The following is a 7,075-nucleotide window of genomic DNA, read 5'->3' on the forward strand; positions in this document are numbered from 1 at the left end:
TGCACAAGACACAAAGGTAATGGAGATCCCTTTCTTTGGCTTCTTCTACTTCCTTTTCTCAGCCCCAGCCTAGAGTCCCCCAGCCCCGGGGTCTACCCCAGGCCCCATGACAGAAACCTCAGCACTCCATCTTCTACCCAATGCCTCTGCTGACACAATATTTAAGGGCTGATCCAGCCACCCTGCCAGGGCCTTCTGCCTGGGGATTGGTCAGATTCCCTCAAGTATGCTGATCAGGGCCTCCTGGCCTCCACCCACTAACTTCTAAAAGCTTCTCCAAGCTTCTAGAACCAGGGGGAGCTACCAGAGTCCTGCCCTGTGGATTCTTCCAGTCTAACCTGGAGTAACCCAATCCAATTACAAAAAAAGTACCCTAATCCATCCACAGTTTTGGGTTCAGATATACTTTAGAAAGATCCCGTATTGGTAGAAATATGGAGATTTCCTTTAAAATTAAAAATGCTCTATTCCTGGCTGTCTCTGGCTTCAGTGCTTCCCTGGGAAGTGACACGGCCTGTCCTGGGCTGCTGATCCTGAGGTATTGAAGCCATTGGATCAATATGAGAGCTGGGCATTTAGCATTTTCCTGAAGAATGGTCAGCGAAGGCGCCACCTCTTTTTTTCTTGCATTTTGTTCATTGAAATCAATGGAAACGCATCAAAAAGCAGCTGAACCCGCACTGCCATACATCTGAGTCCACACATGAACTCAGAGATGTAACCATAGCAATAGTACTCTGTTTTCTCTACCCCCTGTTCCTGTAATTACCCCCCCCCCCCCGAACTCTGCACAGAGCTTCAGGTGAAATCGCAGACAGCCTAGTTCTCGGAATGTTGTGTCCTCAGCAATATTCTTGAGTCTAGCATCCCAAAATCTCAGAAAGGTACGAGTCTGGATGGATGTTACTTATTAGAATATCGGGGCAGATCACATCATTATAATAGGGGCAGGACTCATATGGTACTCATTTATAGCCCACCTCTGTATCTACAGGACAGAAGCAGCCGAGAATCTGCAGTTAGGTTTGCTGCAATCTCTAAAATGTGAAGAATTGAGGAAAGTCACCTGCAGTGACTCTAAATGGCCACAAGAGAGCGACAAAGCACCATCCTGTCTACATGTCCTCTTCCTGACTTGGAAAATGAGATTTAATGTACTGTATATAAATGGTTATTATTTCCTTTGTTGGGCGGTTTGAAAATGATAAAAAATATTCTACCGTATTCAGTGTCAGAGATCTGTGTGTGCTTTATTTTTACTGCTTTTGTTTTAATGTGTTTATGAAAAAGTTTAGTAATGTAATAAATAAGGTGGAGGTGATGTATGGGCTGACTACACGCAAGGGGAAGGGGGGTCTTGCCTCTGTTGCTCCAATGACTGCTATGGTGGATTCAGACTCCTTGTCAGCAGGTTTGGTTGTGCCTAAGGACAATGCTGCAATTGCTGGTGGTGTGTCTGTGAAGAAAACATATGCTGGTGCTGCTGCAGGATCTGGGAGGGGGGAGAGAGCAGGGAAGGAGCATGAAAATGTTTTATCTTCCTTATTATTTAAAAGGAGGAATGTTGTGCAGCTTTGATGGGAGGGTGAGGGTATTCCTCCACATAAGAGAGCAATGGTGGATAAGATTCTGCAGATGGGGGAGGGTGAGGGTATTCCTCCACATAGGATAGCAGTGGTGAATAAGATTCTGCAGATGGGGGAGGGTGAGGGTATTCCTCCACATAGGAGGGCAGTGGTGGATAGGATTCTGCAGATGGGGTTTAGGCAAAATAGACGAAATGGGACAGGAAATGCCTCTTTACAAAGATTAAGCCTTTTCTTTTTACGGCTCAGCAGGTTATCTTTGGAGGTGACTTCAACACCATTACTAGGCCTAAAGACAGGAGAGGTTTCAGAGATAAGCTGGGCTATGACAGCCTTTTCCTGAATGCAATGCTTAGGGAAGCAGGTCTGGTAGATGCGCACATTAGGCGCTGCCCAGACAGGACGGGGTTCACTTTTCAGGGAGGTAATAGTCAGAGTAGGATAGATAGGTTTTTTAAAGGGAGACTACTTTTTCGGCACCTGTGGGTCAATGGAGTTTTCCGATCACTGTATTCTATCTGTGACTCTGAATGCCTCAGGCGTGCCACCTAGGGGGAGGGGTATCTGGAAATTGAATTCGGCCCTCCTGGATGGGGAGGAAGTAAGACAATCCTTTGAGGAATTTTTTCAGGCGCAGGTAACTATCCTAGACTTTTGCAACAGTAAGTCAGAATGGTGGGAGCTTATAAAACAGCGGACTGTTAGGCTTTTAGGGAGAAAGAGACAGCAAGATAAGTATATCACCTACCAGCGTTTGCGGAGGAAACTTGACCGCCTTGTTTCGAATGGAGGAGATTCTGGGGCGATCTCTGAGGTGAAGCTCCTCCTGAGGAGACATCAATATGACCAGCACGCCTCTTTGGTTCCGGAAAGGGACTATGGGAAATATAATTCGCCTGACCCTTACCAGAACTGTAAACAGAACGTAGCAGTTAAGACGGTCAATGGCCTGAAGGATAGTACGGGCTCTCTGACGAAGTCTAGGTCAGGGATCCTGGAGGTCATCAGGTCATACTATGCCGATCTCCTGGGAGGAAGGAACCTTGATCAGGCAAGGATTTTAAGTTTTTTTGGACTCTACACCAGGTAGGTTTTTAATGGCTGTTTTCATGAGGGTTCTCTCCCTCCTTCCATGAGGTAATCTGCAGTGATTCTTCAAAGGGCAAAGATCCTTTGATGATTGAGAATTGGCGCCCCATTAGCCTTCTTAATGTCGATAGAAAAATACTGGCAAAGATTTTTTTCTGGCGATTATCATCAGTGGCAGGCAGGTTAGGGTTAGGGTTTAGGGTTAGAGGGTTAGGGTTAGAGGTTTAGGGTTAGGGTTAAGGGTTAGGGTTAGGGTTAAGGGGGTTAGGGTTTAGGGGGTTAGGGGATTAGGGTTAGGGTTGCCTATTGCCGGTAATGACACAGGGGATGGTTTTGACACAGGAAATGGATCATGGACACACCCCAGGTCATGGACCCACCCCAAAGGTCAAAGGTCAGGAGTTTTAAGCTCAGAGGTCAAAGGTCATAGCTCCACCTAGTGTAGGCACTGCTCGGTCCAGGGTAGAACTTTCTCAGCTGTGTTAGCTGTCCGAGAGGCCTTGGAGCGTTGTAGGCCTGCTGGTTGGGGTAAATTTCTGCTGACATTGGATCAGGCTAAGGCCTTTGATAGGGTTAATCACGGGTACCTATGGCTCCTTCTTGGAAAGTATGGCCTGGAGGGGGGTTTCATTGATTTGCTCAAGATTTTGTACAAAGGGTTTTACAATGGTTGTAATGGTTGGGTTGGGCAGCCCTTTGTGGTTGGTGTGCGTCAAGGGTGTCCTTTGAGTTCTCTGCTATATGCGTTTGCAATCGACCCCTTCATTAGAAGGCTAGAGAGTGGACCATTGTGTGGGGTACCTTTGGACATCGCTGGTGGGGCCTCCTTTGAAGTTTGTGGTTATGCTGATGACGTTTCTGTTTTTATCTCTGGGACTGGGGAGGCGCAGGAAGTGGTCTCAGTGATAAGGCAGCATACAGAAGCATCAGGTTCAAAGGTCAACCAGGACCAGCGTGAAGCTTTCTGGATGGGCATGAAAGATAAGAGCTTTGTTCTCCAGGATGACTTCCCGGAGCCCCAACAAAAAATGTGCGTTCTAGGCATTGAATTTGGCCCAGGTGACTATGGTCATGCAAATTGGGTGAGCAGGCTAGAGAATGCCAATGCCAAGGTGGTGAGCTGGTAAGGTTGGCGGTTTTCCTTAAGGTAAAAGGTTGATCTGATCAAGGGTTACCTGATTCCAATTTTTCTGTATGTCAGTTTTGTCTGCGTTTTGCCAGTGTCTCTCTATACCAAGATCTATAGTTGTTTCTTCCAGCTCTTATGGGGGAACAGAATAAACCTTGTCAAAAGGAGTGTGACTTATCTTCCTAGGCGGGAGGGTGGTCTAGGAATGATCAACCCTGTAGTCTTTTTCTCTCTGATGTTTGTAAAGTACAACCTGGGTAACATGTTGGTAGAGAGACCGCCTGGGTGGGTGGGTATTTTCCAGTCCTGGTTTAGGCCGTTTCTGCAAAACTGGGAAAATGGTGGGCCAGTGAAAAACCCTGAGGGTCAAGCATGATAAGCTCCCGGCTTATGTTGCCCAGTGTTTGAAAATACTTCGGCAGTGGAAAGTAACGGCAGGGGAGGTCAGATCTCTTCCAAGGAAACTTCTCGAGAAGCGGATCATGAGCTCTGCTTTTTGCGAACCACTGACCTTAAGGGATTGCCCAAGCCTGGTTTTGGGGGAGGGTTTGCATTTGATTAATTTGGAGAGAATCCCGATGAAGTTTAGGGGTCAGGCTTGGCTTGCTTTCCATGGAAAACTATATGTGAAGGGTAATTTGAAATTTCTTTCTGTGAGTATCGGGGCTGCCCGAGAGTGGAGTGTAGAGGAGCGGTGGAGTCCATGGATCATTTTCTGCTTCGGTGCCCTTTTAATATAGAGGTGTAAAAGAGGGTAGGGAGGGCTATGAGTGTACCCTTCCTCCCCCATATGAGTTATGCAGAGTGGGTGTATGGGGCATTGCAGACTCGCCGGGATTATGATTTGGAAACACTTTTTTTAGTTAGTTTAATAGTTCGTTATTTCACGTGGAGTGCACGGTGCCAGGTATCCTTATGGAGTAAAATCCTCCCTGTTGAGGTGGTGGTGCAGAACATTCTGGGTGAGGTTGGGAAGATTCGGGGTCTTGAGAAAGACAGGTGGCAGCAGGAGGCCTGGATAAAGGCGTGGAGGAATATCAGGACTCTGTAGCTGCTGCCTGTTGATCTCGGGGTGTGCGGCTTTTCTTTCTGTCCTTGCTTCACTCCCCTAGATTTTCAGATAAAATATGTTTTTGATTAAAGGCTCCATGCATGGTGACGGTGATGTTCCTTAGTCTGGCTCTCTCGTAGGGTTTATGCTGTGCGCAGTTTGGTTATTTATTATGTTCTTGTTTATTTTTGGTTTTGTATCGTTATATTCAATTATTTTGTAAATATGTTATTTATTAATTTATTTATTATGGTTTTATTGTATATAAGTTGTTGTTTGTAAGATTTTTCTATAAAAAAAATTAACCCCTCATAATGGGCACAGCGGGTGTACAGACCCAGGAACTCAGCACAGGGATGGTGGGAACCCCTCATAATGGGCACAGCGGGTGTACAGACCCGGGAACTCAGCACAGGGATGGTAGGAACCCCTCATAATGGGCACAGCAGGTGCACAGACCCGGGAACTCAGCACAGGGATAGTGGGAACCCCTCATAATGGGCACAGCGGGTGTACAGACCCCGGAACTCAGCATAGGGATGGTGGGAACCCCTCATAATGAGCACAGTGGGTATACAGACCCGGGAACTCAGCACAGGGATGGTGGGAACCCCTCATAATGGGCACAGCGGGTGTACAGACCCGGGAACTCAGCACAGGGATGGTGGGAACCCCTCATAATGAGCACAGCGGGTATACAGACCCGGGAACTCAGCACAGGGATGGTGGGAACCCCTCATAATGGGCACAGCGGGTGTACAGACCCAGGAACTCAGCACAGGGATGGTGGGAACCCCTCATAATGGGCACAGCGGGTGTACAGACCCAGGAACTCAGCACAGGGATGGTGGGAACCCCTCATAATGAGCACAGCGGGTATACAGACCCGGGAACTCAGCACAGGGATGGTGGGAACCCCTCATAATGGGCACAGCGGGTGTACAGACCCGGGAACTCAGCACAGGGATGGTGGGAACCCCTCATAATGGGCACAGCGGGTGTACAGACCCCGGAACTCAGCACAGGGATGGTGGGAACCCCTCATAATGGTCACAGCGGGTGTACTGACCCGGGAACTCAGCACAGGGATGGTGCGAACCCCTCATAATGGGCACAGCGGGTGTACAGACCCGGGAACTCAGCACAGGGATGGTGGGAACCCCTCATAATGGGCACAGCGGGTGTACAGACCCGGGAACTCAGCACAGGGATGGTGGGAACCCCTCATAATGGGCACAGCGGGTGTACAGACCCGGGAACTCAGCACAGGGATGGTGGGAACCCCTCATAATGGGCACAGTGCAGACACAACAGAAAGTAAGAAGAAATCTCCTCTGAGTTGTCCTGAGATTTCTCCTGTTGTATTTTCTTCACTTTCTGGTCAGATTTAGATACACTCTAATTTTCTGTCTCTGCTCGGGGTAATCTGAGACCCCGATGATGATGACGATGACGATGATGATGATGACGATGATGACGGTGACGATGATGATGATGATGATGATGATGATGATGACGATGATGACGATGATGATGATGGACCATTTTACATACAGGTGGTGGTAAATATATACATTTTTTGTCACCCGGAAGCGTTGGCGGGTTATGGAGCGGGTACAACGTTTAAGTGAAAATTAGAAAAAAAATGTCCCCCTGGGAGGGAGTGAAAGAGGAAGAGGCCGGGGCGCCCAGGAGAGGAGCTCAGTGCGGCTCTCAGGGGCCAGGTGCTGCGGTCACCATTCCTGACCCCTCAGCAGTACACAGTGGCCCCTGATTGCACAACCTCTGGGGACCTTCAGCTCAATCTGGCCCTGGTTCCTCAAATGTTTTCCTGTCAGCCTGATATTTATTCAGAGGAGAGGAGGGGGGAGGAGAAGAGGGGGGGGGATAGTGAAAGCAGAGAGTGCTAGAGAGAAAGAAGACAGCAAGAGAAGAGGAAATAGGATAGGAAAACAGGAGAGGAGAGGAGAGAAGAGAAGAACAGGAGGGAAGAGGAAAAGAGAGGAGTGGAGAGGAGAGAAGGGTTGCAGAAAGTAGAGAAGAACAGGAGAGGAGTACCGCAGGGAAGCGGAAAGGAGCAGATTAGAGAAGGGGAGAAGAGAAAAGAGAAGAGAGGAGAACAGGTGGGAAGGTGAAAGGAGAAGAGAAGAGGAGAGAAGTGGAGAAGAGAGGAGTGGAGAAGAGAACAGGGGAGGAGTACCGGGGGGAAGGGGAAAAGAG

The sequence above is a fragment of the Pelophylax lessonae genome (genome assembly GCF_965119305.1).
Source record: "Pelophylax lessonae genome assembly, chromosome: 13".
NCBI classification, from domain to species: Eukaryota; Metazoa; Chordata; class Amphibia; order Anura; family Ranidae; genus Pelophylax; species Pelophylax lessonae.